Here is an 11,359-nt window from a genome sequence, read left to right on the forward strand (position 1 = left end):
GCTCCCCACCTTTAATGCACATACACATGAGAAAGAGAAAGTAACCCTCCATGGGGTCCACTTACACCTCAGTTCTTTTTTTTACTCCCCACCTTTAATGTACATACACATGAGAAAGAGAAAGAGCGAGAAAGTAACTCCCCTTGGGGTCCACTTACACCTCAGTTCTTTTTTTTTCCAATTCTTCATCCTGTAAGAATTCTGATACTCACCTCCAGAGTGAAGTTGACAGGGCCAGAGCTCAAATTCGGTCAGCTATGTAGGATCTGGCTTTCTCTGTATAGCTCCTGGGTACCATGCTACAGGGTCAACTTCCAAACATCCCTTTCTCTTTTGCATAGGTACATATGAATCATTAAATACAGGTCTATGAGGTGGATGATACTAGACATGTCATTATTAAAAATAAATTGAGACAGAATCGATGAAATAGAATTTTATGACTTTTGACTGAAACATTGCTGATTTTATTCTAGGCTTTGTTTCCTGGCTTTAAGTATTTTTTCCTGTCTCGAGCTGCCTGTAGGCTCATGTACCTACTATTTGAACAGAATCCCAACCTGTTTCCTGGCTGTAAGTTTTAAACAAAGTTCCTTAGCATTTATTTGGTTTATTAAAGCTAAAACTGCTTTTCTTGAAATTAAAAAATATAGTAAAAAATACCTATTTAATGAAACTAGATATGGAAAATTATTAATGATAACACGTATGATATGATAACATGTATGATTATGCCACTATGCAATTTATTCTAGATGGGAAATCACATTTTGTATGCTGTGAAAAGGCTCAGTGAGTGAATATAAATTAATTAATTAAAAATTTTAAAAATTAAAATTAAAAAAGAAAATAAATAAATTATACTATTTATTTGAATTTAATAGGAAAATGACATTAAACTGAAAAGGTATAAATAGGAAAAAATGACGTTAAACTAAAAAAAGTATAAATAAATTTCAAATGAGTTTCTGTTCTACTAGAGATATTAATTCCTAAGAAAACTCTCTTGGATTAAATAATAATGATAGTTAAAACTTGAAAAGGTCAAAATCATGGTTTTTTAGGTATTTGTCTCAATTTTCAATATTTATATACTCTACAGAAAATAAGGATATTAGCACTACCTGTCCCTTATTTTTTTATTAGTGTGGTTTTGTTTTTAATTTTCAAGGTTTATGACATTTGCAGGCTATTCTGTAATTATAATTTCCAATGCATTTATTCCTGGTTTATGTTTAAGTGACTCCAGTACTCAGAACCTGCCCTTTGCCCCTGGCTTCTCCACCCTTAGTTCTTTATTTTTGACTTCTCTCTTAATTGATTGTGCTTTGCTCCTGAGTGTTCTTTTCAAGAGAACATGGGGTGTTGGTTCTTACTGGTTCTCTCCTGCTGAGAATCTCTGTTTGCTACTACTATATCTGGATGACCTTAGTACAGTATAAGAGATTAGGAAAATGTGTTACTTTCGAACCTTAAGAGCCACAGACAGAGATGCTGACACCGTATCACTTGGCCTTTTTGATGTGGTCTTCCAAACATAGACATATTTAGAAGAAGAGGGAGGAGAAAGGGAAAAACATGTTGGGGAGAGGGGTGTGACTGCAGGAGGAAATGTTACCCTTTCCTTGTGGGTTCAGAGGGAAGGCTGCCCATCAGACAGTCAACTTTATGACTGTCTCAACACATGAACTCCAAAGGAGGAGCACAAAGACCCCCATGAAATCATGGAGGCAAGATATAAGCAAATGTCAGCCAGCCAGAAAACTAAAGAGGAAATTCTGCTACTGGAAAGTAAAACCTTCTGAGGATAAAAGCACGGTAAAACTAACTAAATAAATAAATCAGAACAAGTGCAAATGAAAAGGAACAGAGAGGATGGGAGAGAATGAGAAGCTGGTAATCAGGCACAGCTGGCCTATTCAGAGCAAGTTTAATATCTCTCAATTACAGGACGTGCTTTGCTCTTCAAGAATGCTCACATACATTGCCTCTTTCAGTCCTCACAGCAACTCTGCAAGTTTGACAGGACTAGCCCCATTTTACAGAAAAGGACATCAAACTGGGAGACTGGAGCTTTAAATGGGCAGTCAAGGAACTGGGAAGGAGGCAGAGATGAATAGATCCTCCTTCTATCATGCAGCTACTGGCAAGCTGATGCTAAGTTTGGTAGATGTGCAAGAATTATTGTTGAATCACAGTGAGAAATGCCTGGGTGGTGGGTTTATGGCTCCTATGGTTTGAATGTATGTTCCCCTCCAAAATTTATATTAAATCCTAAGGTGATAGTATTAAGAGGAAGAGCCTTTGTGTGGCCATGAGAACCCTGCTCTTATGAATGAAATTAATGCCATTATAAAAGAGATTATGTTGCTTCTGGTATATTCTAAAGGCAGAAAAAGAAAAAAATTATGAAGAGAATTGTTCTAGTGTGATTTTTCTAATAACAGGAAATACCTGAAATTGAGTGATTTATAAGAATGGAGGTTTATTCAGCCACACTTTGGAGGCTCAAGTTCTAGGAATCCTCTGGTGGAGTTCTGGTTGCATCAGACCATGACAGTGGGCGGGACAGCATGGTTTATGTTGTATATGTCTGTCTGTCTCATTTCCTCTCTATAAACCCATCAAAACTCAATTATGGAGGCTCCATTCTAACTATCTAATCACTAATCTCTTCCCAAAGGCCCATCCTCTTGACGCCATAATCAGATTAAAGTTTCAGTCTCTTAATTCCATTATGATGATTGAACAAGTGAATTTTTAGGGCACATATTCAAACTTTAGCAAGCATTAAGTTAAGAGAGCTTTAAACACCTTCCATTGTGTTTTGCTTCTGGACACTTTTTGCAGGAAAGAGGCTGAGGCCAGCTATATGGTGAACATATATCTTTGGCTACTTTTAATCCACCCCTTTCACTAATAGCCTGTCATTTTTATATTGGGGGATTACCTCGTGCCCAGCCTGATTGAGAGAAGACTTGGTGCAACATAATTTCAGATGATCACAGAGACTAAGGGAGCCAAACACATCCCAAGACAACTGTAGCAGGTACTTTTTCCCCCAGACTTTGAATCTTGAGAAAATGCTATGTGGAGCTGGTAGTGGCCATTGTATCCACACTCAAGATAGAACAGCTCCTGCCTATTTTATCTTTCCCATTAATCTCCATTTATATCAAGAAGCCAAAGGTGCTTTCTTTTGCATGCAGTTCTGAACGCTAACTGACACACAGGAGTTGGCAGGATTTATAATCTTTCCAAAGCTCTAGCCTCATTCTTAGTCACTGGAGCTTTAAATGGGCAGTCAAAGAATTGGGAAGGAGGCAGAGATGAATAGATCCTCCTTGTATCATGCAGCTACTGGTAAGCTGATGCTAACTTTGGTAGATGTGCAAGAATTATTGTTGAATCACAGTGAGAAACTTCTGGGTGGTGGGTTTGTGGCTCCCATGGGTTGGATGGTGTTTCCCCTCCAAAATTTATATTGGAACTTAAATCCTAAAATAATAATATTAAGAGGAAGAGCCTTTGTGAGGCCATGAGAACCCTGCCCTTATGAATGAAATTAATGCCACTATAAAAGAGGCTTCAGAGAGCTGCCTGACCCTTCCATCCCTGTGAAACAGCACTGATTCTCTCTAGAGGACACAGCAATAAGGCATCATCTTGGAGCTCAAAAGTGAGCCCTCACCAGATGCTAAATCAGCTGGTGCCTTGATCTTGGACTTGCCAGACTCCAGAACTATGAGAAATACATTTCTATTGTTTGTAAGTTACCCAGTCTGTGATGTCTTGTTATAGCAACAGAAACAGACTAAGATCATGGCCAAGCAGAGGAGTTCTTTTCCTGGGCCTAAAGGCTGCGTGAAGTCTGGGTTTTCTGAGGAAAAGGACACAAGCTTTGTATAGAATACTTCATAGATGCCGCTCTACCACAAAACTTGTTTAAGGTGTCATTTCCTCCTACAAAAAGTTTCCTGCACAGCAGAGCAGTAGGCGTCCTGTAGAAAGGCTACCCTTCAATTATCTCTGCTGTTTGTGGCAAAGAAATGCTTGGAAGAAGCCCACTTGGGAAATGTCTGTGAGTCAACTCGAAAGCCCTCACCTTGGACTCTGAACAGGAGCAAAACATCCACTCCCTAGGCTGCCCATAAACACACATTTTTCATTTTATGGCAGAGCTTTGTTTCCAGAATGCTCAGTGGAGCGGTCTGGTGAAAGAGCCTCTGTAAATCACACCTTGGAGCCCACTTCCATCCAGCTCTTTTCTGCTGCCGAGGCTGACATCCCCTGCAAGGAGAAGGATGGCAACCTCCCCACCCCAATGCTGCAGATTTTCTATGTCTCTCCACTTTTTGCTACAGAGGCATAGTTAGTTGTTGAAGAAGTTGGTATAAAAAGGAAAGTCTGGCAAAAAAAAAAAAAAAAAGAAAAAACAGAAAGCTTTATTTTCCTTATTCATTTCTGTCTTAAGAAGACTACTTACAAAACAGCAATGAGAAAGCACAACAGGATAGGCCACAGCACTCGAAGAAGCAAATTCTCCCCTCCTGCCCCATCTTCTCATTGCCTTGCCAGGAGCACTTCAGCTGAGTGGCAGAGATGCTAATCAAGAGGCTCATGTATAGATCCTTCTGTTTTGGGTCTTTCTTTCCCAGATTGGAAGCTAAGTGAGGGCAGATCCTGGGTTTGCTCTTGTCACAGCTGCATCTCCAGGGCCTCGAGATGTTCCTGACATTGGATGAGGCTCAATAATTACGGTGGAAAGAAAAATATGGGAGAAGCACGTAGTGTAACGTGCAGTGTTTGTTTTTTCTCTTCCCTTTCATAGCATCTGGAATGAGATGCAAAACATGAAGAGACGTTAGTGATGTATTTCATGGTCTCATTCATGATGAAGATACCCAGAGAAGTAAAATAATTTGTCGCCACCTCCCTTCACTCATTAGCAATAGAGACAGGGCTTTCTCTAGAGACTTCCATGTAATTCCATTCAGATCACAGAAGTATAAGTCCTCCTAAATTATTAAGTTTTCATGCTACATTAGGGGTCTCCTTTAAGTGGCAGAGGTTCTTAAATTTCTTTCTTTTTTCCTTCTGGAGAAAAAGAGACAAGTACCTTTAATAGGATCCTCACACTGTGGTCCACCCTCATTCTCAGCTGGATAAAATCATGGGCCCACGTGCCTGGACACCACACGCTCAGGAAGGTCCTGGACCATACATGTCCAGCTGTGTTAACACTGCAAAACCACTTGGCCCCAAGTGCCAGATTTTAAAAGGGACTCAATGAATATGTTTTGAATGAAATAATGTTGGAAGAATTATTTTGACGGCTTGAATGAACTGAAGAAGAATAACAAAGGGGCCTGGAAGCCATATTGTTTCTCGATTTGGCTGAATTTATTGGCTGTCTAGAGGAGAAAGAGCAATCGGACACAGATGCTATCTTCACATAGCTCTTTCCTTCCCAGAAGTACTTATCACAGGGTGGGCACACTATACGTATTGGCTAAGTAAATTTATTGTTTTACTTGGAAGAGGGGGTAGACTTTCCACATGTTGTTTTAGAATACTCAGCAGTGGCTTTTAAGCAGGAAAGTTCTGGAGAGCTGGCTCTTACTGGGGAAGCAAGAGGCATCTGTCATAGCTGATGGAGAAGAGCACTTCTACTTATTGTGTTCTTGAGTCACCTGCAGGTCTAGGTAAAAGCGAATTCTCATTCATTAGGTCTGAGGTGGGGCTGAGATTCTCCCTGGTCAACGAACTACCCAACAATTTCAATGCCACTGTTAGTGGACCAGCCTTTGGGTAGAGAGAATATAGATGAAACTCCTCAAAGAGGTTGGTATCAATAGTCATTCTGGGACACTTCCATCTCTAAGAGTCCCCGAGTTCTGAGCTTTCCTTAAAAAAGACAAAGTTGAGAAATCTGGTAGAATGTGATTTCCAGACATACAAATTCATCTTTTTATTTATGTAAATCCAGAGATCTCTGTGCTGGGAACTGTGATCAAAGGAAGTGGAGGTATCCGTCTTTGTATTTTCACACCAGAAGAGAAGCATTCCTGGTGGTGATGATTGTACTAAAATACTCGGCATATGTGTACTGCATTTCACAACAAATCTGCTCAGTTTGATGCATTTAAAACCTGTCAAATTCTTTACAAGCAGAAAATACATAACTCATGCAGAACCCATAAGACACTTAAAGCCCCTTGCTGTTACTCTCAGCAAAATGAAATCTTTCATACCCCCACGGCATCTCCATTAAGTTTCTGTCTCCGTTTATCAGCTTTTCATGCAGATTTTCACAAGCTTCCTGATGCTGCTCCCCCTTCTGGCCCTGAAAATCCAAGGAAATTGCCCTCCAGTCCCCTGAACTAACTATACTAGCTTTGCCCGAGAGCCCCAGGGCACCAGTCACAAGCTCAGAGGCCAGCTCTTTCTTCCCAGAGGTCACTGGATTGACAGATGCAAGTTGGTAAGGAAGAGAGAAAAGGAGAAAATTGTATCTGTTGAGCACCTACTATGTGTCAGAATCATTCTACATGTCACCCTTAGTGTTCCTTGAACCATCGTTACAGAAAACCATTGTAAAGACAGAGAAAGAAGTTTCTTAATATACATGAGCATCAGAGACACATAAATATTTCCCAGACTGCTCTACCACAGGTCCCAACTTTGACTCTGTTCAGAAATCCCTCACTATCTTTGGGGAACAAGACTATCACCAATGCTTGCTCAGATCAAGACTGCTTGAATACATAAGGAGAACGTAGGGTTGGTATTTCCAAGATTTTTTTTTTCTCTTTTTCTGCAGTGTTGTCTGCTCCTAAGAGAGGGCTGCAGACAGCAAGTGCAGAAATCCTGCCTGCATCCTTCCCTCACAAAAACTACAGGAGAGTCTGCCTTACCTGGGGTCTAAAGTGCCAAATCTTAGGAGTGCCAGGGTCCGGACCAAATGGCTATGGCTTAAAAACCCACTTATTAATGCTGCAGATTACAGTCCATTTCCAATTGGGGAGGTATGATGTTTTGTTTTGTTCCAGGTTGAAAAAGCTAAACTGATAAGCGATGATGCATGTCCTTTGTGGTCAATTGCTCACACTAGCAAAAAATGTCCAAGATAAGAATGACAAAAATAACAATAACAATGCTACCATGACCTTTTAACAACGTGGAGAAAATCACTCCTCAGCAGGGATTCATTTTTCCAGCTTTTATGTGTTTTAGCCACAGGAAATAAAGAAAGCATTGCACCCTACCTTTTAATGTGCTGTTTCCCCATCCAGTTTCTATTTCCTGGTAAATTAAATAGATGCAATTTACAGGCTTTTCTTACTTTCCTATCTCCTGTAAGCCCTGTTTTCAAAAGCCTCTCACCTCTTTTCCTCACCAACCCTCTAAATTTCTAACACAGCTCTTCTAAAGAGAGCTGATATAGAGACTGTTTAGGACTAGCGTAATATATCCTGCACATACTAGGTGCTCAATAAATGCAGAGTCAGATTAAATCGAAACACTGACAGTTCCTTATCTTGGGCTTAACCTAATGGAAAATTAACAAATCTAAGGGGAAGTGCTGGTCATACTTAGCCTTTCCAATCCAGTTTAGTCTCTTCCAAGTCTGTTACCTGAGATGGGAGAACCCAACCCTCACCTGCATCTTTGGAAGAATTTTCCAGAGAGAAGAGTTGTTTCTCCTTAAAAACTGTGTTAGAGATGAACACGGCGCCCAGGTCAGCCATGGCACCCTGCACCCGTCAACACAAGGCCTGTGGATCGAACAGGATGGCCTTCTTCTGATGGGGCCATCCTGGCAGGGCCACCTTGTATTAGAAAGAAGTCATATTCTTGCAAAATGAGGGCAGGGGCCAAGCACACTACCCAAAGCCTCTGAAATCACAAAATTACTCATGAACTGAAATAATCATTGCTTTGTATTTTTCCCCTCTCTGTCATCAGCGCGGCTCTTATTAGTCCTCCCTGACCACAGCGGCCCCTAGTGGTATCATACTGGAATAAGCCCGACTGCAAAAGGATTCCAAAGGAAGGGCTTGAGAATTTACTGTTCTATGACTCTAGACATTGATAGGAACCTTTAACATCCTTCCTCCACCCTCCTCACTCGTATTCATTGATCTGATTTTTATTTCTTAGGAGCTAAGGTAATCCTTTTGGTTTTTCAAATACTCACAAAAGTACAAATGTACACTCATACTGACACCGTATGGGGTTGTGGGAGACACACAGGTCAATGAGCCCCTGAGTTGGGGGTGCAGAGTAGGAAACTAGTGGGGGGGGGAGGGTAGGGGGTCCTCAGCAACCCTTCATGTCCACTGGTTCTGTGATTCCTGTGACTCTGGAGCCCAATCCTGAATTGATTTTTGTCCAGAATAATCAAAGAACAAGAAGGGGAGGGATGCCAGGCCTCACCCAGAGACTTGCATCTCTGCTCCTACCCTCACGCACTCACAAATAGCTGCTGCCAGCCAAGGTGAGAAAAATGTGATGGTTCCCTTGAGAAAGAGAGAGTCTTTATTAAGCAGTAGAATGTCTTCTTTCTTCCAAGACAGTGACTTAACACAATCCCAACTCCTAGCCTGGAATGATGGCTGAAAAACCTTTTCTGAAAGAAAACCTACATGCAAAATCTTATTTGAAACAACATCCCAAGGGGTTCTTGGATCTCTAAGCCCAGGTAATGAATGTATGCCAAGACTGCTTTCCCTCAAAGTGAGCCTAAATACTCTTTTTCCTGGAATCAAAGGCGAAGAGGAAGTGCCAGTGTTCTCCTCACAGGCCTATTTTGAAGAGCTGAGGAGGAAGGGCAAATGGGTTTGTGAATTCCTACTGAGCACTGAGACTCTGCTTGTGCTCCTTCCCAGCGCCTGAACTCACTTCAGACTCACACAGAGAAAACCAGCAAAGAATGCCTCTGGGAAGGAACTGACACTGGAGAAATGGAACCGAAATACTTGATCCTGCCTTTAATTTACTCTGCAAATGTTTAAATGGATTCAAATACAATTGAAAATGAATTGTGTGATTTTGACATCAATTAATGTACTCTGATAAAGTTAGCAGAGGGGAGCTTTGAGTTAAACTTAAGAGAAAAAGAAAAAGAAGGGAAAAAGAAAAACCGGTCCTTTTACTTTCTGCTTTAAATTATCATACAGCAGGGAAGGTAATTCTCCCAGGGCTTATTACAAAGACTCAGATGTTTAATCCACTGGGAAAAGCCCAAAGCTCTGGCTTTTGGAGGGAAATGAGAATTAATCAATAAAGGGATGGTACATTCTGTTGAGCATGTGTGATTTGAAGCCTTGTGTGACAAGCTTCTTAGCCATTTGAAGGCTGGATGTCAGAGAAACAGGCTGGGGGTCTGGGGGTTCAGTTTTAAGATAGGATCCCAGGGGACTCAGGCCTTTTAGAGCTGAGCCTCCTCCAGTCTTGGCTTGTCCCTATCCTACCTATCTCTCTGAGTGTAAGAAAAGACTGTTCCCCTTCCAATATTACCTTCCTTGGTGAGCATTTGTCCCACCCAAGTTCCAAAATGTAGCATACATTAGTTATTTCTACTTCCTGGCCCTTCATGGGCTGCAAATACTGCGATGACTTTTGAGAAACTCACTACTCTCCTCTCAGCATCCATATTCAGGAACCCAACTCCTTGAGTCTCTTCTTCCCCCCTGGTTTTCCTCAAGTCAGCACCCTCTGAGTATGCTCTCTATACTTCATTTCTAGACATATACTTTAAACCAAGCCAGTACCCATTTCCCCTTTGTGTATTTAGTCCACAATTATTTGTTGAGTGCTTACCATCTGCCAGGCATTTTTCTAGCATTGGGGACACAACAATGCATACTGCAGACAAAAGTCCCTACTCTTAGGAATTTGGATTCTAGTGTGGAGGTTGACAAACTTTTTCCATAAAGGACCAAATAGTAAATATTTTAGGCTTTGCAGACCATATGGTCTCTATAGTAACTACAGCTTCATGGCTATAGCTCAAAAGCAGCCAAAAATAATACATAAACATAACGGTATGGCTGCATTCCAATAAAACTTTATTTATAAGTAGCAAATTGTAGGAAGGAGGACTTTGACCTGTTGAAAAAGATGTGTCCTCTTTCTACTGGGATTTCTAAGCTAATAGAATAAAATCTGAGGGCTATCTTTGACACAACACAGGAAGAATATACCTGAAAATAAAGCATTCTAGAGGAAAGCAGAATGAAGAATTCTTATGACCTCATGGCATTTTTGAGCATCACAACCATGTAGCCAAGTGTAAAATCAAATACAAGAAACGTGGGACCAGCAGTTGGTGTAATGGCTATGTCACTGGACTCCCACGTAGTCAACCGCGGTTCGCATCCCAGACCCAGTGGCTTAAAACTCACGCTGGTCGCATGTGCGTGCATGCTCAAGTTCCCAAGAGGAGAATGGAGGAGAAGGGATTGCGGTGTGGCCATCCCCCCTAGGGGGTGATTTCTTGCTTTCTGTCTCTCTGTCTCTCTCTGTCTGGTGAGCGCATGCGCCCTATAGTGAAAACCTCTCAAAAAAAAAAAATACAAGAAATGTTTAAAACTTCGTGGATAAATGGGATTAAAGTATGAGTTAATTTTTGTGCAAAAAAGTTGAAATCTATGCAATTTCTGTCATAATACACATCTTCCTAAACTTTTTGAAGACCTGTTATATACCTCTTGTTTGAGTTCATAAATATTTCTCCTTCTTCCACTTTTCTTTTTCTTAAGCCAGTTGAATTGGGGTTCTGTCACTTTTAACTAGAGTACTGACTGATACAAACTCAAACCCAATCTTGAACCTCTCTTATCCCTATTCAACCTGTTTTCACTGAACAGTCCTGTCCACCTCCCTGAGTCTCTGCTGTCACCTCTATGTACATGACCGTTATATCTTTATTTCAGGACCGAACTTTAACTCTGGGCCTATTTTTTCTATTGCCTACTAGATATTTCACCCAACACATCCTTAAAATATAACATGCCTAAAACTCAATTCATGAGATAACCCCCATCCCTCCAAACATGTTTTCCTATGTTTCATAATAATACTAGAAATTATATCACCAATTATTACTCTGTGCAAGGCTCTAGAGTAGGTATCATATTTAATTATTTCTAATATTCTAAATGGGACTACATCAAACCAAAAAGCACAGCAAAAGAAATGACCATCAAAATGAAAAGCCAGCCTACAAATTGGTAGAAAATATTTGCAAACCACATGTCAGAAAAGAGATTAATACCCAAGATTTATAAAGCACGCATACAACTAAATTCTAAGAAAACATATAACCTGACTAAAAATGGACAAAGGGGGGCCA

This window comes from Tupaia chinensis, unplaced genomic scaffold (assembly GCF_000334495.1).
Source record: "Tupaia chinensis unplaced genomic scaffold, TupChi_1.0 Scaffold000439_1, whole genome shotgun sequence".
Lineage (NCBI taxonomy): Eukaryota > Metazoa > Chordata > Mammalia > Scandentia > Tupaiidae > Tupaia > Tupaia belangeri.